The 24,368-nt window shown below is 47.5% G+C and overlaps 1 protein-coding gene across 3 annotated transcripts in view; it reads left to right on the top strand.

The window, feature by feature from the left end:
- The first annotated feature begins 4,560 nt into the window (after window positions 1–4,560).
- The window catches only part of DUSP16 (dual specificity phosphatase 16), a 73,613-nt gene continuing 53,805 nt past the window's right edge, over window positions 4,561–24,368 (top strand). For 2 of the 3 annotated variants that reach the window (XM_055000724.1, XM_055000723.1), the window contains exon 1: window positions 16,125–16,385. The gene's annotated coding sequence lies outside the window, so the exon portion shown is untranslated. Of the gene's footprint in view, window positions 4,608–16,124; window positions 16,386–24,368 lie in introns of those variants that run through there. The other variant, XM_055000725.1, reaches the window with a different exon arrangement.

The following is a 24,368-nucleotide window of genomic DNA, read 5'->3' as shown; positions in this document are numbered from 1 at the left end:
ACCAGGGAGAGTGATCATAAATAGCTGGTCCCCAAAACTACTATGAAATTTGTAAATTTTAAATTAGTATATTAAGTTGTCTGCCGTGTGAAGGGGCTGTAAAATGCCAGAAGGGAAACTTCAGCCTTTTATATTCCCTCCAGGTCCAAGCCCGGCTCTGGAAGGCAGCTCCAGCCCATTTCCATTCCTCGCTGCCCTCTCTGGTTGTGATCCCACATCGTTTTAGACTGAGGAGGTGAAATGGACGGAGCCTTCAGGAGGGGGAAGGGGAAATTAACAAACCCTCTGAGGCGTGATCTCCGCGGGCTCTGTCATTTTAAACTACACTTCCCAGCTCACATTGCATCTCCCTACACTTGACGGACTCATGCTGCAGCGTCTCATGTAGTGAGACTCTACATGAATCAGTTTCCCTGGAGAAAATGGCAGCTAATCCCTGTTGAGCTCCAAGAAACAGATGGGAAGCTGGTGCAAATCTTTCAGCAGAGGAAAGAGTCCTGCTCCTTATTGGTGTCTTCTTACCCAAGTGACTTTTGTCTGGGGGGAAACTGTTTGTACGCTTTCATCATCAGGCAAGGCTGCCAGTGCCAGATCATGACCAAGGGCACAGGCTATATTTTCTGCTTGAGCTGACAACACTATTAGTTCCTCTACCTTATGAGTTGACCCACCCCTTTGTTCAAGGACTTCGAAGCCTGGCAAATCTGCCTTCAAGCTACAGTTCTGAACAATGTTCCACTATGCAAAATGAAATGTTGGACATTAGACACAATTTTTCTAAAATAAAAGCCTGTGAGAAAATACCTGGTTGCTTATTTTAAATCTATATTGAGACAGCAGTCCTCTTCGCCCCAGCAGTTCTCAGCCATTGAGCTGTTTTCCTCTCTGCCTCCCTCGGACTCCTCCCCAAGGCCTCCTTTTCAGGCCTTTCTTTACATCTCCTGGCTTCTTTGGCTTTGCCCCCTGGTCGGGCATTGGCCTGCTCCTTTTCAGGGTTTTCTGAAAAGATCTACAAATATACTGGATCCTGTTCTGGCTGCTTCCAAGGAAAACTTCTACTTCAGAAGCAATCCCTTCTTTGAAAGCCATGGCAGAGCAGGGAAACGTCTTGCAAAATGGTGCATGGCTGCATCCCGTGTTTGGTATCCTGGCTTTGATCAGTTCTCCACACGACGTCAATACTAGCCAGGCAACTCTTACGAAAGGGATCCATTCACTGTGTGGGTCAAGATGGAAGTAAGAAAGCCAAGCCTTTCTCTGGCTGCTGTAAAAAAACCTTGACAACCAGCCCCTGACGTACACCCCCGTCTTTCTTCCTTGCGTGGCTGCTTCAAAGATCAGGGTAGCCCCATACACAGACCATCAGCCTTCTCTATGACACTAGGACACTTTAACCAATTATTGACAGAAGTTTCACCATTGCTACTTTCAATATAGATTGAGATCGGAGATTTTGCAAACAAGAACTAAGAAGCCCAAGAGAAAACAATCTCTGGCTACAAGGAAATGTCATGAAATAGGATAAAAGTCAACCATAAAAGCTGAACCAGGCAATACAATGTCCTTCATTCAGGGGTGTTGCAGTCACGCTGCTATCTATATCTGGCATTCAAACAACAAGGAATTATTGCTGCTGATATGGTAATTGCAGAGGTACAGAGAAAAAAGTGGGTGGGTCATGTGAAATTCATGAAATACTTGAGGTGAACTCAGACTGCAGAAATATTAGTCACTTCTTCAATGCTGTACTCTGTATGTGCAATTGTTCATTCTCCAGAGAGGCTTAGACATGGGCTCCTTCTCAGAGTTGAGGGGTTTTTGTTGTTGTTCTAGAGATATTTTTGTGACATCATGTTTTTACTCCTTTGGCCTACGCTAGGAAGTATGCCTGCATATGCATACCTATTACAGAACACACTCAGTGTTGTCTTTGAATGGTCCTTTCAGACTGAATGCCTGGGATGTGTTCGTGGCCATATTTGAAAACTAAAAAGGAGGGCAGTAACAAAAAGAGACCTTAACAATACCCCATGTATTTCAGCAGCAAGTATTGGAAAAGTCTCCCTATGAAAATCAGAACTTGGGCCAAATTTCTACCACACTCCTAAACTGCTGTCAGTGCCTCTGGGAATTGTAGTGGGTGGAGTGGCTAAGTCTCTTTCCAAGGGAATATTTAGCATCCTCACCAAACTATAATTCCTGGGATTTTGTGGGAGAAGCAGTGACCGTTAAACTGATATCAAACTAATAAAAGTGTTTATATCCTGAGAGAGAACACTTCTTTGAAAGCAAAACATACAAAATGATTGCCCTGGAAGAAAACACATTGTCAAAACATGTCCTTCAGACTTTTCCTTGTCACCGAAGAAAAAGGGTTATGGAAGGTAACTCTTTGGTAATTTCATTATTGAACATAATATTGGCTTAAGGAAAACAGCTGGATCTCCCCCTCTCCCTGCCCAAGTTCCTCGCCCAAAGAAAATCAAACCTGTTTCAGCTACAGTCCTATAAATGCTTGAGAGTAAATCCTACTGAATATCGAAAGACTTCTGATTAAATATGGATAGGATAAAGGTGCTCTGCACATGCTCTTGATCATTTTGTTAGCAGAGCTCCTGAAAAAGCTCCCTATGGCAAGGGCACTTAGGCTCTTGAAAGTCTTTTTTGAGGAACCATTGAGACTTTATTTATTTATGTCATTTATAGTCCACCTTTCTCACTGAGACTCAAGGCGGATTACTTAGTGTGAGATTAGTACAATCAGTATCAAGGACATTTCCATACAATATCAAGGACATTTCTGTAAACAATATCATAGGATTTTACAAAGATATAGCAGTAGCAGGGATCCAATACGGGGTTGAAGAATTGCTGAAACAGAACATAATTCTAGGACTGACGTTGGACAACATGAAGTACTGGTAGTATACAGGAGTACAAATTTAAAGCAAGAGATAATATATAAGGCAACATAGTGCTGGAGTCTATGGTCCCAAGCTCATTAGTGAAGCTTCTGAGACCCCCTCCCTGCAAGACTGGTTGTATGTAGTTACTTACCCTGCTGGTGAGGCCTTTGACTTCTACATGTGGCCAAAGTTCTCCTTGCTTTGTGACACTTTACAAGATGGAAAATTAGCTCTTGGATAGGGTCCCCCCCCCCCCGCCCAAGGCTGACAACTGGCAGGGGAGACTCATATCAGGTTGGGGGAGGGGGGCTCTTGCTATTGATGTCATTTAGCCATAGAATTAGGGCAAATGCTAGAGCGCTGCCCAACTCAATGGCGTTGGTGTAACTTTGATCACCCCCATGGCTCCCAGAATCCATCTGGGTGGCAGTGGGCAGTGGGCAGAACCAGCAGGGGTGGGGAAGGTTCTGTTAAGTGGGAGACCTGCGGCCCTCCCTCGTTCTTGAACTAGGGGGCTGGAGAAATCGGAGACCTGCAGTGCTCATATCCTCCTTTGTCTCATAAACCTTACTGTGTCAAGAAGTGGGTTTTAGAAAAGGCAGGGAGAGGGTATGGGGTAGGATTTTCTTTCCTGTATTGGGTATTGTTCCTGTTGTTGCAAAAGTGGAGAGGTTGTGTTCTGTTAGCATGGCACCTGCACAGAAAGCACAAGCACTTGGGTGTTTTCTAGCTCCATTGCAAGGGAGGAGGGGATGGACCCCAGCAGAATTACTTGGCAGGCTCTAATAGGGCTTTTCAAATGAATGGCCTCACCACAGCCCCTTTCAGACTCCCAAGGACAGCAAAGTCCCTTAATGGAAGCTTGTGGGGTGACCTTGGGCCAGTCACACATGCTCATCCTCACCCACCTTACAGGGTTGTTGTGAGGATAAAACGGAGGACAGGAGAATGATGGACGCCGCTTTGGTTTCCCATTAGGGAGAAAGGCAGGATATAAATGAAGCAAATAAATAAATGTATGACCACTTCCACTCAACAGGCTAGTTCTAGTAATACAGAAAGGGCGAGAGTCAAGTGTGGACGTGTAAGACACGGCTTTGAAAGGAGTCCTGTCTGTGTCCATATGAAACAGGACAAATGGAAACAGGACAAATGGAAGGGAACGGGTTTTGCAAGGGACATGGAGTCCAAGTTGGAGCAGATACCAGCAGCTTTCGCCTGCTTTGGATCAGCAAGTACTGCAATTTGTTAGAGGCATGGACGTCAGAGGTGAGCAAGAACCAGCCCCCACCCACCCACCCACAGTTACCATCTGGGCTTGCATTTCCATACATAGTCCCACTATGTGGCAATCATAATTAAACAATAATTCAAAAATACAATGCAAGCTGTTTATTATCACTTGGACAGATTTTTCCCTTTAATTTAAAAAATATAGGAGAATTTGGGTTTTTTCCATCTCCACTACACAGCAAAGCTACTTATTAACCCAAGATCTTGTTATTACAACATCCAGTGTATAAATATTAACCAAAGGAACCATTGATCTGCAGGCCAGGCTCTTAATCTTCCGGCTTCAACAACTGAGCAGAAAAGCAGCACCTGTCCCGTGAGCCAGCCTGCCACACAGACCTCGGAATGAATGAGATTTGCCAGCTTTCTCAAACAAATGTACCCAACGGCCTTCAGCTGAATCAGAAGGTCAGTTCCCCTTAGCTCTGCACTGCCTTCTACACTCATTCACAGAATGTGTATTCAGGTGCTGCAAGAACTGCTAATGTGACATATTTAATTCTGCAATGCTGGGAGTCCAGAGTAGAGATGGGCACGAACCAAAATATGAATCAAAATTCATGACGAACCAGGCCGGTTCATGGTTCGTGAACCAGCGGTTTGTCAGATCCCATTTCTGATGAACCACCACGAACTTTAGGCTGGTTTGTTTGGTTCATTTTTTGGTTCGTCACTGCAGACAGCCTGGTGCCGATCAATCAGTTTCCTAGGCAACAAGGGATGGACTTCCTGCAGACCTTCTGCTGACCTGGAAGCAACCTTCTGCTGACCCGGAAGTGATAATTTTCTGACCTGGGTGTGACTTTTCACAAACCAAATGAACTGGTTTGCGAACTGGGGGAAGGTTCGTGAAAGTTCGTGGTTCGTGAAATTTGACAATCCACAAACCACATGGTTTGGTTTTTTTCCAGTTCATGCCCATCTCTAGTCCAGAGTAAAATATGAAACACAAAATAGGGTTGCAACTGCAAGCCTAGTGTTGGCAACTATTGTGAGACACTGGGGTGGGGACAGAACCTGGATGATCAGCATTGCACTAATCCAGCAACATCCCTTCCAACGTGACACCAATTTGCACTTCAGTTTTGCTCCTGCTGCTCCAGAGTCCCTGGGGCAGGAGATCTCCTCCTGGGCATCCCAACATGAAAGGGCCAGATCACACATGACGTAGTCCACATGTCCTCCAAGAGGTTTTTCCATCGACATGCTCTGGTGTTGCATGCTCTGAACTCAACTCGCAAGCATGCAGGGGCCTCAATCAATTTGGGGCTGTGGTATGTGAGGCAAAGGTGGTTGGGTTAAGCCTCCTCTTCCCATGCTGTTTTCCTGAACTGAAATGACCCTAGGGAACCACTGTTTGCCTTTGGGGATACTTCCATGTACTGGTGGCTGTTCAGGGCCATTTCAAGTTGAGACAATGGCACAGCAAAGAGGCTTCAGTCCCTTTCCCCCACGCACCACAGTCCTGATCCAAATTGGGTATCCCCACCGAGGAATTGAGTTCCCAGCATGCAATTCCAAGTGCACATCTGCTGACAGTCCACCTACTTGCCACACAAACTTTGTAATGGGTGGATCAAACCATTTTAAGAGAGTCCATTGTGTCTCTGCATGATTTACAGATCCAGTACTACCTCCCTCTTATCAGTTTTTGTTTTTGCTTTTGCTTTGGATTTACCTTCAACCTCCTCCAGTGCAGGTGGGTAATTCTGCCACATCCCTCATCAGATGTGGTTGGATCATTTAATCACTTTCAGTATGATTGAATCATCACACAGCAGAATCACCCATCACAATTACTCGTTCTCAGAGGAGGCTGCCTGTTGCTTTTCTGCTTGAGTCTGTATTGAGGCTTACATACATCCTGTTAGAAGGCATACCTAAAACAGTGCAAAAATATCACTCCCCTAAGGACTGTTTGTTCTTAATCTTTCAAACTCCAAAGCATACTTCAATTTTAATTCAGAAGAATAATATGCCTTAGGTATCTAAAACAGAGGAGAGGAGAATGATGTACGCTGCACCAAGTCCCCATGGGGAAGGTGGGGGATAAAGGAAGTAAATTAATAAATTGGTGGTCAGAGATTTGGGGATCACAGCTCTACCCTGACTGGTCTTGGAGGTTTCAGACAGAGGCATTTCACAGACCCTTGAAATGGAGATACCAATGAATGTGTTACCCAAATGGCTACCCAAGTGTGTCCTCTGGTCACTAGAGGAGTCCCTCTGAGCAGGGCCGGATCTAGGGTTGCCGGCGCCCAGGGCAAGCCTAGTCTGACCGTGCCATTCACCTGCCCCACAGGACAGGGGGCGCCTGGCTGCCCCCTGTCCTGCAGGACAGGTGAATGGTGTGGGCGGCTGCGCTGCCTTTTGTCTGCCCTGCAGGACAGGGGGCACATGGCAAGCCAGCCACCCCCAGTCCTGCAGGGCAGGCGAAAGGCAGCACAGGAGGCTGCGAGGCTGCCCGCACTGCTGCCTGTGCGCTCCCAGCAGCGGGCAGCTGCTCCTGGCACCCCCTCCCTGGCGGCGCCGGGGGCAGACTACCCCCCTGCCCCCCTCGATCCAGCCCAGCCTCTGAGCACATCCAAAGTGCAAACCCAACACAACACCACCAGGTGAACCTTTTGGGTTCCAGTGGAAGGACTGTCCCTGGTTGTCAGGGGAGGGGGGGAAACCACTTGAAAAAAAGAGAAAGATCTCATACTCTCCTGAGTTACAACTTTCTATTGGGGAATTAACATCATCAGACGGACTTCAAAAGAACCACTTTGACAACTTATGAGCTTCTAGAATAAAAATATCTACCAGCTTACGATAAACACATACAGGAATAATCATGAAGGCAATAACACAAAACCACATTACTACAAACACAGAGCAACAACAAGACCAGTCTACAGTACAATTTCTCATTCACTAGGCAGAGATAAATGCTCTGTTCTCTCAACCTCTACGATCTACCACGAGGCTTAGTTAAAATAACGTACAACATCAAGGGTATGGCTACTAAGGCAAATATTAGTAGAAGTACCACGATGAAAATGTAGGTGAAACTGAGAATGTCGTCCTGCACGCATTTTATAAGCCAGCATAGGTCGTCCCCACCATATGTTAAAGAAATAAGCCTAGATTAATATTAGGCACTTCTGGTGCAATTTTTCCTTCATGTGTAGATGTGGGTGCAAAATAAGACGATATGCCTTGTTCTGAAGACACAGCAATTGGGAGGTCTTTCTCCACTATTCTTGCTGGTAATATCCCAAATTTGGTGATGTATGATGAAAAGGAAAGTTTAGCTGCTGGAGATCTTCCAGAATTACAACTGATCTCCAGCCAACAGACATCAGTTCCCCTGGAGAAAATGGCTGCTTTGGAGGGTAAACTCTATGGCATTATATCCAGCTGAGCTCCCTCCCCTCCCTAAACCCCACCCTCTCCAGGCTCCACCCCCCCCCCCCCCAAATCTCCAGGAATTTCCCAACCTGGCGCTGGCAACTCTACAGGTGCTGGATAGGAAGAGAGCACTGGACACCATTAGAGTAAAGTAGAAATCACACACACATGCACACAGATACCTAGACTTGCAGAGCCACTAAAGGTGGCCGAAAGTTGCAAACATACCTGAAATAGGAGATAAATTGAGACTGAGTATAGCCAGATAAGTTCAGGAAAGGGTAAGTATTTCCCAAGAAGAGAAAGATGGAGAAGGGAGTACAAAGGGGCACGAAACAGAAGGCGTGCAAAGGGAAGAAAGGCAGATGGTCTCTGAGAGGCCTGAACAGAAGCAAACAAAGATCCAAAAAGAAAATGATTTAGAGCCAGAAAGGACTGATTCCAAGCAACAGAGAAGAAAAAAGCAGGAGGGCCCAAAAGGCACCAGCCAAAGAAACAGACACAGTAAGGTGTTCTAAGTTCCTTATCCTACCATAAAAAGGCAAGCTGTATTGATGACAACTCACTTTTTATCACCACGCACTTTTATTGTGCAGGCGCACTCTGGCTGCACGAGGATAAAGAGTTGTCATCAATACGCTTTCTTAGGAGGGGGCAGGGAGGGCTGAAGTGCCCCTCCCAAAGCTCCTCAGCGGCCACGGGAGGGCCTGGTTTGGCCCGGCACTACAGTCTGGCGTGCCGGCAGGGAGGGCCGTGCTCCCACACCAGCCTTCTCCATTGCTGCCGTAGCCTCCTCGAGGTCTCTGGAGGGTTGGCTGCAGCACCCTTTGAGGCACCAGGGAGACCTGCCCAGCCTTCAGCACGCCCCGAGCAGGCCTGGGTGTTGCGATGGGCCCTGGAGTGCTCCTGCACTCTGTGCTGGCCCGATTTCTGCCCGTTTGAGGCCAAATCAGGCCAGTGCGGAGTGCAGGAATGCTGCTGTGCTGGCGTGATGGACCCTAGAGTGCTGCTGTGCTTTGCACCAGCCCAGTTTCCACCCGATTGAAGCCCAATCAGGCCTGTACAGAGCTTAGGAACGCTGCTAGGGCAGCGTGAGAGGCCCTGGAGTGCTCCTGTGATCCCCACTGGCCTGATTTTGGCCTGTTTGACATCAAAATCGGCCCGCTGCAGAGCACAGAAATGCTGCCCGGGTGGCACAAGGCCCCACTAGAGCCTATTGTATTGTCAAACACAATGGACTTCTTTGCTAGTTTGTTATATCTTACTTAATAGCACTGAGGTGTTGAATAGATACAAGTTCAACCACTTCAGAAAAACCCTTACATCCTGATGTCTCTGGGAAGAGGGAGGAGGATTAGACTAATAATATGCATACATCGGTGTCCTTTTGTGATGATATTGTGGTGGCTTCTGATATCTACCTGTACAGTTCAATGTGCAAAAGACAGAACGGCAACTGAGGCCAAAGGTTCTTCCTCCTGGTAGGACCCAGGAACATCAATTGCCCTTTTAAATCAGTGGTGGTGGAAAATCATGATGAACTTTGATCTTTTCAATCAAAGCAGAGTTCTCAGTTCCTTTTTAAGTACGGCAGCATGAAAACCCTTTTATATAAAAGTAAGACACCTAACTTTTTAAAAAATGACAAAAACACTGTTGGCAAATCTATACATAAACTTCTATAAAAGGTTTCCAAATATCTAAAAACGTAACTATCTAAGATTGCCAGATTAAACTCTTTGTCCTTATGAGAAGTGTGGTTCAATGATGAGATGGGAGCTGCGGTTAACTCCCGTGCGCAACTGCGTCACTGTACAGACTTCTTCCTGTTTTGTTTGCGAAATCAGGCGGAGATTGAAGCAGCTCCCCCTTCCTTTTGAGTTGTGCCTCTTATGCTGATCCTCCTTTGTGGATCTTCATGGTCCTTCCTTCGTGGGGGCGGGGGGGGGGGGGGTGCATTGCAAACATGTCTCATTTTCCCTTACTCCCTTGTACATGTTGTTGGACTACACTATCATCTAGGGGCATCAGCTACGGAAGCAGACATGATAAATGCCATTCCTGCTTAAGAGCATAAGAGAGCAAATAAAATGGTGCCTATGATGTCACCACTGAAGCTTTAGTAAGATGGTTGTGGACTGCTGTTGTAGCTTCTTCTGATAAATGGCCCCAAAGCATAAAATAGTAAGGTGACAATACTAGATGCTAGAAAAATGCCCCCCTGCCTAACACACATATAGGAATACAGAAAATATCACTGGTAGTCCCTTAACTTTATTTTATTTTTCTTTTGCACTCCTCTAAAGAATGTTTAAAAGACAGATGGCAACTAGGCTGGGAGCAAATGCCACAGTATTAATATCTTTTAACCCACAAACCAAATAAAGGTGGCATTGGAAATGTCAGGCTGTGGGTGTATGAGCAATGCAGCCATGAATCAACCTTCCAAACTAAGCTAGATGGTTATGGTTGATATTAGACAAACTGCAGCTATTTACAGTACAACAGGCTGAAATGATTGTGGGTGTACCCTGATGCTTCACTGCCAATGCATACACTTTCAAAAGGACAGATTGAGCCTCCTAAGAAGAGTTATACCTTTCTAAGTCCATTGAAATTGGTAGGTTTGGAAGGGTGCAACTCTGCTATGGATTGCACTGCTATACTTTTCATGCAGGTTCTCACATAGTCATCTCTGGATGACTCTACATTAAATAACAACTGTACCTCTTAAGAGCCATCTCTTTCATTTCTATATTTAGGGAGGGCTGGTTTCAAATTCCACACTGACACACCCACTACCCACTACTACGTGACTCCAGACTACACCTACCATCAGGGCTTTTTTTCTGGGAAAAGAGGTGGCGGAACTCAGTGGGTTGTCCTCGGAGAAAATGGTCACATGGCTGGTGGCCCCACCCCCTGATTTCCAGACAGAGGGGAGTTGAGATTGCCCTCCACGCCGCTTGGCAATCTCAACTCCCCTCTGTCTGGAGATCAGGGGGCGGGGCCACCAGCCATGTGACCATTTTCAAGAGGTTCCGGAACTCCGTTCCCCTGCGGTCCCCCTGAAAAAAAGCCCTGCCTACCATTGATTCTTCTTGGACCAAAATAGGAAGGTACATGATTTGAATGACCACCTAAGAGACATGTACCTGATAAAGGCAGAAGGTGATTCCAGTTCAGGACTTTTAAACATACTTCTGGAGGAATTAGCCCTGTTAGTCTGCAGCTGCAAAATAGTAAAGAGTCCAGTAGCACCTTTAAGACTAACCAACTATATTGTAGCATAAGCTACAGATCTGAGGAAGAGAGCTGTGGTTTTCAAAAGCTTATGCTACAGATAAGTTGGTTAGTCTGAAAGGTGCTACTGGACTCTTTACTATATTCCAACTTGGTTCTATACTGATTATATTTATTAATTATTATTGTATGGTCTGGAGTTACTGCGTATTCATTATGCTCAACTGCTGAAGAAGGCCCTTTGGCCAAAATGCATTTGGTCAGGGTATCATAAAGTTCGGGTCTGAGGGTTTTAAAAAATGATTTTAATTTATATTGAGGCTGTATTTGGGGCTGTAATAGTTTTAAAATGTTCTGTAATGTAATAAATACACGTATTTTGTTGTATATATCTGTTTTATATTTAGTCATTTTAATATTTGGCTCTGTGATTTGGATTTCCTTAACCTTCTTGGAAAAATCCTGAACCGGTGCCTGGAGGCAGTTTTGGAGTGGATGTGGGCTAACTGACTGAGTTGAATCCTGATAAGATGGAACTGCTACCGGTGAGCAGGAGGTCTGAGTAGGATTTTAAATGTCACCCCTTCTGGTCAGGCATTTCTTGTGAAGAAACAGATCTGTTGTTTGAGGGTGCTGCTGGAACCAGGCCCACTGCTGGATATCAAATTCACACAGGGGGTCTCTGCAAAATCTTCTTCCACCTCACAAGTTTTGCTTGTAACTGAATCCTTCTAAAATTAACCTGCAAACCACCTTCAAAGTATTTATCTGCTTTCTTCCACCAGTTTTAAAGGATGCCACATTCTGAAGGTGAAGGCCATTAAGAACGTTAAGGTTCTTTTGTCCGTGAGCCCAGCCAGGCGTCACTTCTGGCACATTCATTGTAACTAAACGTTTCCACTTCGGGACTTTTCCCCACTTGGAAAGCAGGAAGCCCATGCATTAAATCCACATGGCATCATGCTAATTCCAAATAAACCTGTTTTAATCCCACTAATTGGGGAATCCACGGATTGGCTGCAGGGGAGTGTCTATGTGGGCATCCCCTCTGACACCACTACAGGAATTGGGGTGGAGCTGCTCTCCCCTTTCAAAACGGAGTTTTCAGAGTGGATCACCCCCAGGAGTGCCAAATGCCCTCCTACGGCCAGAAACAGGCCAAATGAGAATTGAAGCCAGAATATTGCTATCTTCTGTTTATCAGTGGCTCAAGATATAGAGCAATCAAAAAGGCCTTCTCCCTCTAATAACCCAAGATCCTTACCAGCCTAGGTGGATGCAGATGGTTAAGAGCAATCTAGAAAGATTGGGACTCTCACCTGACGACCTGCTGACTCAGGGCAGTGACCAGGCAAAAGGTATTGTTAAACAAAGGGTGAGAGACATAGAGCACCAATGAGATTTAGCTCAATCTCCTCATTTTATGGCCCCTAGGGAATCTAGATATGTTATGGGTATGGCCAGATATCTCACTCATTTGGATGTCCCATCTTATAGACGAGCTTTCACCCTGGCCCGATGTGAAGTTACCATTGAAGGGAAATATAGAAGGATCCCATACGAGGATACATGCTGCCATTGCTCCATTGGTGAAGTGGAATCACTTATTCATATGTTCTTTCGTTGTCCTTTCCATCAAGTCTATAGGGACAAGTTTATTTCCCCACTCTTAGACACACCAATTGCAGAGGCAAATAAGGCCTGCCTGGAGAAACTCCTAATTGATGAAAATCCAACTATCTCCAGGCAAACAGCCAAATTCTGTCTCTATTTGGCTAAATTCCATAATGAAAAGAATAGCCACACACAGTCTCGTGCTCTTTTTACGATTTTTAACTATTTTAATGTCAATGTTTTAAATATTAGAATTCCTGCAGTTCCCAGGAAATATATACATTTTAAAATAAGATTTTAAATGTTAAATGTATTTTTATGTCCTTTACATTTTTACGCTAGATTTAATTATTTGTTGATTGATAAGGGTAAGGATGTATTGTCGTTGTTATGGTATCTGACCGCAAATAAATTCATTCATTCTGAGTGGATCACTACAGTGTGGATTGTTAGCTAAAGGGAAAGTGTAGGACAGGTTTGGTTTACCATTCTGCCTGCACTTTGGTACAAGCAGGACTCATTTTGAGGGGGAGCACGCAGGGACACGGTTCCAGTAGTTCTCCAAAAAGGTCACGTCAGGTGGCCCCGCCCACCTGATTTTTGGCCGTTTTGGGCCAGTTTCGCCCAATTCGGGCCCAAAACAGCCAGGATTGGTCCTGAAACGTCCAGGATCGGGCCTCTGACGGGTGGTGATCCACTCTCTTGCTCAGCAGTGGCCCATTCCTGACCATGTTGGGCTCTTTTTTGGCCATTTTCAGCCCCTTTTTGCCATTTTGGGCCCAATTTCAGCCCTGAGTGGCCAGGATAGGGTCCAAAACAGACAGGATAGGTGATGTCAGGGGGTGGGGCATATGCAAATGAGATGTGCTCTTGAGTTATGCTAATGAGTTCCTGCAGCTCTTTTTCTACGAAATGACCCCTGGGTACAAGTGCGATGGGGGGAAAAGATGAATGGAGGCAGGAACAGCAATTAGAAGTGTGTGACCAGGTGTGTGGGGCTGCCTTTCCCACCTGTTCCAGCTTTGCTTGCTGCTGCCATAGACAGGGGTACATTTTTGCACCTGGGTGTAGCTGCCGCCCAAGACAGTACAAATTCATTACAATATGGGAGCTGTCGGTGAGACAGAGGCCCTCCTTCCCTTCCCTTCCCTTCCCTTCCCTTGCGAACACAGTTGAAAGAATCAGGATTGCAGTTCGGGACTGCTCCTGATGCTCCAGGCTTTCACTGGCCAGAAGCACACATATCGATTTTTCTCCTCCTAGCAGTAATCGAGGGAGGAGCCACATGGTCATGGCTAAATATTGCTTACTGTGCAAGGCAGCAGGCACAGGAAGGGAAAGGCCGATGCCTTCTCTGGGTGCTCTGATGTCTGGTGTTTCCTCTACTGCCTTGAAAACAAATGTAATTATTCCAATTTTTACAAAACCATGATAGCATACTTTTAACATGTCCTTTGAAACCGATTTTATGCCATTGCTCCTCCCTATTTACACGATTGTCATGACAGAATTAAGAGAGCTGTCATGTCATCTCACCCGCCCCAGCCTTGCTGCTCTCTGCAGAACCTTGAGGGCCACTTTCCCAAGCTGCCAAAAGCAACACCTGGGTACCAGAGACGCCCTGCAGGCAAGTCTCCCTTCTGCGTTTGAGGCGACTCTGTGCCAATGTTGCAAGTGCTCCATGTTGGATTTCTTTTCCTTTTTCTCTCCCCCACCCCACCCCCTGCTAATGCCTTAGCGCTTGGGCCCTTTGGTTGTCGTAACATCATAACCAGGGCTTTTTTTCAGCGGGAACGCGGGGGAACGGAGTTCTGGAACCTCTTGAAAATGGTCACATGGCTGGTGGCCCCGCCCCCTGGTCTCCAGACAGAGGGGAGGTGAGATTGCCCTCCGCTAAACTCCCCTCTGTCTGGAGATCAGGGGGCGGGGCCACCAGCCATGTGACCATTTTCGCCGAGGGCAACCCACTGAGTTCCACCAACTCTTTTCCCAGAAAAAAAGCCCTGATCATAACGTTGTAATGTCATAAGGCGATTGGGCACACATGAAAATAAAAAGAAGGGGGTAGTGGTGATGTGATGGCACCAGTGACGTTGACAGTGACCGCCATCGATGACGTCCACATCTCACCACATTCCCCTCTTTGTTTCATGGTGGTCTGGAGAAAAAAAAGATGGCACCACATCAGGATTAAAAGCAGTGGGCAGAAAGGTAAGTGGCCCAAACAAATCTGAACACTCAAAAAGCCAGGAGTAAATCATTGGTGCAGAAAAGGGTGTGATCTTTCCTTTTAAAATGAAAGCTGGGTTAACAACTTAATTTTTTTTAAATGAAAGGTGGGCATTCAGGGGACCTGTTAGACCTATTGTTATAATGATGGGATGACAAGAGAGTGGCTATTTTCAAAAAAATCTTTGGAGCAGCATTCTCTTTTATGTGCATACGTCACTGTGATGTGAGCCCCAATGTTAGTCTTTGAAACTGCATAGCTCTACATGCCTATGAATTGTTTTTGACTCTCTGGCTTCCAAATTCACCCAAGCAAAGTTGTTCATGACCAACGAAGATGGAGGCTGTGATATATATTCTTTGAAGTTGCTTCGCACCGCAGACCACCTCTCAGCTTCTGAAGGTGTGACTTCAAAATTCCTTGCAAAAGGTCACTCGCCACTGATGAAGATTCGTACACCGAAACAGGGATGTACTGGTGGCATCCTTAGTAGCGTGTCCATTCTTTATTACGTGGGCCCATTGCAGTAAATGAGGTTTATTGGTAACTTTGTAATTATAGTCCTTTTCCCACATTTTTGCAGTTGTGTATTATATGTACTTTTAATCATTCTTTCCATAAATTTTAGTATCATTCTTAGACCTTTGGTACTCAGCGCGACTTCTTTTCTCTATTAAAAAAAATGCAAAAGCTCGGGGGGGGGGGGGGCGTGGGAGCTGTAGGAGCCCCACCGTGGGGAAGCCCCGTCGCCCCCGCGCTCCACCAGCAGCAGGGAGAGCCCGCAAGGGCAGCCCGGGGAGTAGCGCTGGTGGCGGGGGGGGGGGGGGCAGGCCCGAGGAAGCCGCTGCCCGCGCCCGGGTCCGACTGCGGGCTCGCCTGCCCCGCTGCGCGAGAGCCTTCCGGGGGCCGCTTGACGCGCCGCGTTGCGCGCCTTTGGCGCCCCTGCTGGGTGGCTCTTCTCCGTTGCCATCGGACGCCCCTCGAGCAGGAGGACCCTCCGGAGCGGCTGCCTGCAGCGGGGGAAGCGCCCAGGGCGCTGCCCGGCTCCAGCGTCCCGTGGGGCTGTGCCAGCGGGCCGGGCAGGGGCGCCTCCGCGACCCCCCCCCCCCGGCTCGCTCCGGGCCACCTTCACCTGCCCGCCGCTCGGCCGCCAAGCAGAAGCCGAGCCCAAACCCGGGGGGGGGGGCGAAGGCAGCGGCCGGTCCTGCTCCTGCTGCTGCTCCCGCCCCGGCCGGGGAGAGCCCGGAGCTGCCAGCGCCGCTCCCGCCTCCCCCCGGGGCTGCGGCGGAGTTCATTCCCTGGGATTGGTTTCCAATGACGGCATCGCTTTATTTTTACACCGATGACCTCATCGCAGCAGCAGCAGCCGCCGCCGCCGCAGCTCCTCGCGAGTTGACTGACCAGCCAGCGCCCCCCCCCCCCCGCCTGCCCGCCTCCTGTTTTGTTCCCGACGCTCAATGACTGCGCCGGGCTCCGCTCGCCTCCCGCCCGCAGCAGCAGCCTTGGCAAGCCCGCCGCCCCCCCTCGCCTCCCCCCCCGTCCTCTTCAAGGAGGAAGCAAAGGCTCCAGCCCCCCCCACCCCGGCGCTCTTGCGCCTTCCTCCTCTTCCTCCTCCCCCCAGCCGGTTCCGAAGAAGGGAGACGGAAGAGGCCGGTGGGGGCTCCCGGCCCTTTAAAGCGCAGGCAGTTCATGAGAGGGGAGAACAAGTAAGTGCGGGGGGAGGAAGGGCAACGAGGTCAGCGGGGGGGGGGGGGCGGAGGAGAGGGGCTTCTCTCTCCCTGCTGTGCAGCGCCCCCCCCCCCCCAGGCACCACATGGGCGAGGGAGTTGGGCTCCTCATCCCAGAAGGCAGACCCTCCTCCCGCTCGCGCGCAGGAAAAGAAAAAGCCCCGTCTCCCGTTCCGGCCTTTCCATTTGCTGAGCGGAGTTTGGAAGCCTCGCGGGGCGGGGGGGGGGGGGGGTTGGATATTATTTTGTCGTTCTTCTCCCCCCCCCCCCCCGATAAGTTCTAGTGGACTAGTGAGAAGAAGCCAGTTACAGATAGATTTTAAAGTGGTGTGTGTGTGTGTTTCTATTTCTTGGTTGCTCTCTTGGTATCAGTTTTGCCGTCTGCCTTTGCAGTTCCTTTTCTTATATTCACCAATTGCTTTCTGGTAAAATTGTTGAAGATTTTTTTAAAAATATAGTGCCAGATGATATTTGTGTGGATTCTCAGGGAATAGAGGAGAACTAGCTAGGAAACGGGTGCAGGGTGCTTTTAAATGCATCTTTTTATGTTTTTAAGGCTTTGTTTTTCAAATTTCCATACTGGAAAGAGTTCAAAACCACCTGTGTCTCGCTTGATGTAAATACCCTATTTCAAAGATTGTTCAAAGAGGAGACATGTAATCTTTTGGATTATTACCTTTTTTCAGGGCTTTTTTTCTGGGAAAAGAGGTGGTGGAACTCAGTGGTGGAACTCAAGACCACACAATGATGTCACTTTGGGTCAGCTGGAACAAGGGGGGAGTTTTTTAAAGTTTAAATTGCCCTCGGCGAAAATGGTCACATGGCTGGTGGCCCCGCCCCCTGATCTCCAGACAGAGGGGAGTTTAGATTGCCCTCCGCGCCGCCAAGCTGCGCGGAGGGCAATCTCAACTCCCCTCTGTCTGGAGATCAGGGGGCGGGGCCACCGGCCACGTGACCATTTTTAAGAGGTGCCAGAACTCCATTCCACCACGTTCCACCTGAAAAAAATCCCTGCCTTTTTTGCTGCATCCCCAATTAGGGATGCATTGAACACACACACAGACACATATACACATACACGCACGCACACATATTCATAGTGATGTTTGGCGGCGCTGCTTTCTTCTTTTTCCTTGTCGTATTCTATACTTTGTTCGGTAGCCCAAAAAGTCTGGGTTTGACAGATGAACCCAACCCCCACAGCTGTATTTCCATGCTAAGAAAAACATCTGTTGTATTTCTCCCTGTCATGTAGCAGTTAGAGAGCTTTCCTCAGAAAAAATGCCACATAAGTACAACAGTCATAAGTGTTTCAACTAACTGTCGGTCATATACTCTTTTCCATTAAAGTATTAGCCAGTAACTTTACAACACTGTGTAGAAAAAGGTGAAGTTTTAGAACAGTCAGTGTTGCTGCAAAAGCACTAAGGAGAAATTGCTTGGGGAAGCTGTGGTTATCACACTTGTAGTTTTTGTGAAGAAATTGGTTGATGGTGTCAGAAATGTTTGTAGGACTCTCTATAAACTACTGGGGGGGGGACAACAAAACTGGCCTGCAGGCAGTTAGTTTTTCTCCTCTTGTCTCCCCAGTTTTCTCTGGTAAGTTGTATATGGTAGCTCTGTTGCATAATCTGACCTGCAGCAGGGGAGCTAATTTGTACCCCTAATCAAATTTATTGGAAACAAAAAACCTTTAAATGTGACAAGTCTCACGTTTGTTTGGGAGAGTACGTGGCTTACAAACTGCTGCTTGTAGCACTTAGCAAGCATTTTTCCGTAAAAGGACTAGGAGGCAGGTCATGCAAACACCTTTGCTTGAGATTTTGGGGGACCACTGGCAGTCAAAACGGACAACGCCGACATTAATGGACCTACAGTCCAATTTGGTACAAGTGAAGAGGCCTGGAGGAAACTGTCCTGTCCCTCAATAGAGGCTGTAGAAGTGAGCAGCTGAAAGCGTTTCATGGTATGGAGGTAAATCACATCACATTAAATCTTTGTTAAGGAGACGGGACATTTTTTTCCTCCATGAAGTTAGCAACCTCAAGTATAAAGCGGTGACGTGTATTAGCATTTATATCAGCAGGTGCATAACCTGTGAATGAACAAATTGGACAGATTTAAGACTTGGCGGGAGGGGGGAGCAGATGATCTCATTCTACAGGTCTTTGGAGTTCAGTGTGTCAACTTCAAAGGTCTTCTACATGTTCCCCCTCTGAAGAGGTGCAGCTGCTACAAGCAGGAACTGATAAAAAGAGGCCTGGTTATCTTGGCTATATTTGGCTGATGAAGTGAGCTGAGACCCTTGAAAGCTCATACTGAAACATGAACTATTTCTGCTTAAGCCTCTCTTGCAGAAGGAGGGCTGTTCCATTCAGGACACGTGTTCTGACATGGAAAGCTTTGTGTTTCAGACAGACATGTTTTAATGACTTATGTACAAAAATGTGAACTCAGCTTTTGGAGCGCTAGCATCTTGGTCTTATTCTAGCCCAGGCTCTCTCTCCTCCTCCATTCCCACGCAGTTTCATATTCAGTGTTCACTTAAGAAGCTTATCTCAGTTTTTTCAATCAGCACACTTCTAGCCTTGACTCTCAACAGAATTCAGTCAAAACAAAAAAGGCTTTTTGATGACTCCAAGGAATGAAAATAAAATTCCCCAAAAGCTGTTATGTTCTTCACAAGGTGAGAATTATTAAAGTCAGAAGTCAAGGGCAGAGGTGACCAGATGGGTATTTCAGCTTGATGACTGCAAGAACTTTCAAACTTGTGCTGTATCTTTTTTAAAAATAGGGTTTGTTTTAAATTTAAAACATGCACAGCTGCTTGAAATAGGAGCTGTCAACAAAACTTGTGCTTTCATGGATATGCTTAGTAGTTTGGAAGTTGACTTCTCTAATATTGTAGGAACACATAAGCTGGTGTAATGCCATGAGTTGGATTTGGGCAGCTGGGTTCAGCCCTCTGTTGTCCCTTTGAATATGGCTGCCATGTCTGAGAAGGGTTTTGGTAAAAGAGGGTCTTAGGGTTGCCAGCCTCCAGGTAGTGGCTGGAGAGCTCCCAGAATTACAACTAGTCTCCAAGCTACAGAGATCAGTTCACCTGGAGAAGATGGCTCCTTTGTGGGGTGGACTGTATGGAATTATGCCATGCCAAGTTCCTTTCCCTCTCGAAACCCCGGTTTCTCCAGGTTTCACCCCCCCAGATCTCCAGGAATTTCCCAACTTGGAGCTGGCAACCCTAGAGGGTCTGTGATTGAGGTAGTTGAGCTTACCTGTGGATACATGCTCTCCTGGTTCTTACAATAGGCTTGCATGCAACTTAGGAACATGCTTAGGTTTGAAATCTGTATGCACATTGCACCTGACTCTGCAGATGAGCTCTTAGCATTGATGCTGAGTTGTGTGAGTGTGGATGCAGGGAAGGAAGGCAAAAAACCAGGCAGGTGAAATTTGTTTTGAATCTATAGAATCATCTTGAGGGACAGCTGAACCAGTTCCTTCAAGAGAACAACTTATTTTATTTATTTATTTAATTTCATTTACATTATTTATATTTCACTTTTTCGCTGAGACTCAGGGCAGATTATACAGTGAATCATTATAGTCAGTTTATTTACCCATTAATGTAATTGGGTAAATACATGCAGATTTGCAAAGATTTAAACCAGCAGAGATCCAACATAGAGTTGAAGAAATGCTGAAACAAAGTATAAGCAATTATCTGACATTTTAAATAACATAGAAACTGCCCAGCAGGATCACACCCACAGCAAAAGACAATGCACAGTAGTAAAAGTCCACAGTTCCCATCTCTCTTCTGGTGCCTCTCTTGGAGACCACTTCCTTATAGTACAGCCTTCATATCTGAGTAACTTAAACAGTCTTACAACTGATACTGTAACTTTAATAGGGTGGTGCACGTAGTTGCTGGAAATTCAGATTTTTAAATCCAGAATTAAACTGGGATATTGGCATGGGTTGTGATTTTACTCTTCATCTTACTTCTTCTGTATGTCTTGGTGGGGGGAGCCCCAATATAGTTATTACCAGCAAGTAACAGCACCTTCCAGTTACTGTTGTACTAGTTCTTTCGCTTCCAGAGTGGAAGCCATAACAAGGCAAGCAGAATATAATACAGATTCACCCTTTGTTTTGCAACCAGTGCCCCATATATTATGCACTGCAACATCATATAATCTTGAGCGTTGTGTCAGCTACCCTGGGGCTGCTGCTACTTCTTCATCTTCATCATCATCATCATCATCATCATCATCATCATCATCATCATCATATCATTATCATTATCATTATTTAGTCTGCCTTTCTCACTGAGATCCAAGGTGGATTGCAACAGTGCAAGTGAAATACAATATAATTAACAGCTAGGATATTCACTAAGCAAAATACAATAATGAACAACAATTAGGACATTCAGTGAGTAGATACAATAGGGTATGGTAGCAGAAAATTTGAAAACGAGGATAAAGCCGAGCACAGAGACAAAATCCTTCTGAAACAAAGCATAGCTAATTAACATGGCATGTTTAGCAATGTGCAGACTCCCTTGTAGGGGCAAACCTACAGGAGCGGCCATGAGCAGCCCATGGGTCCCATCCCTACCAAAGCATCTCTTAGCTGTTTTTTATGACACAGCAGAAAGCCCTCCTGGGTCATTGTTTTGCATAGTGTGCAGAAAGCCAGGAAAGCTCTCCTGACCGCCTCAGGCAGGCCGTTCCACAAGGTAGGGGCGACCACACGGAAAGCACAGGCACTGGCAGCTGCTGATTTTGCCCACCTGTGGGGTGGTATCTGCCGAAGGCTCCAGTCGGATGAATGAAGCTGCCGTGGTGGAACACGGGGGGAGAGGCAATCGCACAGATACGAGGAGCCAAGGCCATGAAAGGCTTTGAATGTGATAGTCATGATGATCTTGAGTTGAGCCTAGGAACCAATGGGCAGCCAGTGGAGTGACTACAAACCCAAATAAGGCCAAGTTCTCCAAGATCCTCTCACAATTTGCTGTCCAATACATACTGGGAAGCAGGGCACCCCCCCCCCCAAATCAGACTCATGGAAAAGATGGGCCCGAACAAATTGAAACTGAACCCATGATAACGCCAACAGGGATCGCTGTTAGCTATAACTTGAGGGCACTCTCCACCACCACTAATGGAGATACCTGTACTGTTTGTTTAGTAACAGAAACTCTGTTCAGCTAGCAAACTGTGCCTCATTGAAATGTTGCTCAGAATCTGTAACCCTGTTTCCAGCTGTATCTGAAGAAGTGAGCTGTGGCTCACGAAAGCTCCTACCCTACCACAAATTGTGTTAGTCTTATAGGTGCTACTGAACTCTTGCTCTTTTCTACTGCTACAGACAGACTAACACGGCTACCCATCTTGATCAATCTCCTAAGAAATTGTGTTCGTTCATGTAAATTACTGGTGAAAATTTCTGCCATATCCTACTATATAAAAGGTTAAGCATATTCAAGACAACTCACTTCCTACCCTGGTGAGTAGGCAGCCAGATGTCCAGAGAGCGTGTGACAGCAGGAAGCCCAGGCCAGGATCAGGAGTAGAGCAGGGGGCAATGCCTGCCCCCTGCCTTCAACCAGCTGGGATTAGGAGCCAAGCAGGTGGCAATGCCCATCCCCTGCCTTCACCCAGCTGGGATCAGGAGCAGAGCAGGTGGCAATGCCCCCCCCCGACTTCACCCAGCCAGAATCAGGAACAAAGTAGGTGGCAATGCCCCCCCCCCCCCCGACTTCACCCAGCTGGGATCAGGCAGGGAGCAAGAGGCAATGCTCGCTCCCGCCTCCACTCAACTGGGATTTGATGTGGAGCAGATGGCAATGCCAGCCCCCCATTTCACCCAGCTGGGAACAGACGCAGAGCAGGTGGCAAAGCCCACCCCACACCTTCACCCAGCTGAGATCAGGCATGGAGCCGGTGGCTATGCCCACTCCCCACCATCATCCAGCTGGGATCAGGCGCAGAGCAGGGGCTGACACCTGCTGTCTGCCTTCACCCAGCTGGGATCAGGAGCAGAGCAAATGGCAATGCCCATCCCCTGCCTTCACCCAGCTAGGTTCAGGAGCGGAGTGGGTGGCAATGCCTTCCCCCTGCCTTCACCCAGCTGGGATCAGGAGCCAAGCAGGGGGCTATGCCCGTCCCCCGCCTTCACCCAGCTGGGATCAGGAGCAGAGCAGGTGGCAATGCCCATCCCCTGCCTTCACCCAGCTGGGATCAGGAGCAGAGCAGGTGGCAATCCCCCCCCCGACTTCACCCAGCCAGAATCAGGAGCAAAGAAGGTGGCAATGCCCACCCCCCGAATTCACCCAGCTGGGATCAGGCAGGGAGCAAGAGGCAATGCTCGCTCCCGCCTCCACTCAACTGGGATTTGATGTGGAGCAGATGGCAATGCCAGCCCCCCATTTCACCCAGCTGGGAACAGACGCGGAGCAGGTGGCAAAGCCCACCCCACACCTTCACCCAGCTGAGATCAGGCATGGATCAGGTGGCTATGCCCACTCCCTACCATCATTCAGCTGGGATCAGGCGCGGAGCAGGGGCCGACACCTGCTGTCTGCCTTCACCCAGCTGGGATCAGGAGCAGAGCAGGTGGCAATGCCCATCCCCCGCCTTCACCCAGCTGGGATCAGGAGCGGAACAGGTGTCAATGCCGCCCCCCCACACACCTTTACCCAGCTGGGATCAGGCGCAGAGTAGGTGGCAATGCCTGCTTTCCCTTCACCCAACCAGAATCAGGTGCAGAGCAGGTTTCAATGCCTGCCACCCTTCACCCAGCTGTGATCAGGCACAGAGCAGGCCACAATGTCCCTCCCCCCTTCACCTGACCGGAATCCGACATGGAGCAGGAGGCAATGCCCTCCCCCCTTCACCCAGCCGGGATCAGTAGCAAACAGGAGGCATTGCCCGCTCCCCCTTCACCCGGCCAGGATCAGTCATGGAGGTGGAGGAGGAGGCAATGCCCACTTGCCCACCCTCCCCTTTCTAGAGCTTGTTGTATTTTTTCCCACAACGGGCTTTGTTACTAGTGAAGAGATAAAGGAGAAGAGAATTTTGCAACAAGTGATAATTAGAGGCTTATTTCTTCATACATATTGATGATATTCACATTTGCTGGGCGGTTTTTTGAGCTGACATATTTGAAAATACAAGGAATATGTGAAAACAATTCCAATTTCCTGGTATACTGGTTGGGATACACTGTATCAAAATATAGTTTTATCAACCAATAGAAAACATGATTTCCCTTCTTATTCCTCTTATGCCTCTAATTTTATTTGAATTGAACAATTAAAATTAACACTAGTCCTAAGACAAATGTCAGCTAATTCATTTGGTCCTTTTTATTTCATTGAGAAGACAAGTACAGGTTCATAGTACTCATTTCTGGAAGTTTTTACGCAATAAACTGTTCTGCGTCAGCTTTTCTTATCCCATTTTTAACCTGGTGGAGGCAACAGTGAGGGCTATTTCATATATTAGCACTTTCTAGGTGCTGAGCACCTGCTTGCAATACACCTGCCTCATCTTGCTTCATTCTCTTCCTTCTTCCTACTCACCTCCGTCTGCCCCTCTTTGTTTACATTTCCCCCTCTCCTCCGGCAGCCTGTCCCCTATGGCCCAGTTGTGTGATACCAGCCGAACAAGACTCGGTTGTATGTTGGGGAACCTGCAAGGGGTATTTCATTTTGATCTGCATCCCCTTCTCCACACTATTTCCTCTTTCCCTCCTCCTGGCAGCCTCCATATGTTGCTTGGTAGTTGCTTCTGGGCCTGGCTCCACTGAGTCCTCCCTCAAAGTCCAAAACAGCCCTGGAAAATGGCCCTGCCCCTCCCCCTACCTTTTCCTGACAGAAACCAAGTCTGGGGTACTGGCTGAACTGTTATGGTTGCGAAGCAACAGCCATTGAGGCATTGAGCCATTGGT

Source organism: Eublepharis macularius, chromosome 16 (genome assembly GCF_028583425.1).
Source record: "Eublepharis macularius isolate TG4126 chromosome 16, MPM_Emac_v1.0, whole genome shotgun sequence".
Taxonomy (NCBI): domain Eukaryota; kingdom Metazoa; phylum Chordata; class Lepidosauria; order Squamata; family Eublepharidae; genus Eublepharis; species Eublepharis macularius.
Note: the sequence above shows the minus strand (reverse complement) of the source record. Positions and strands in the feature narration are given on the sequence as shown.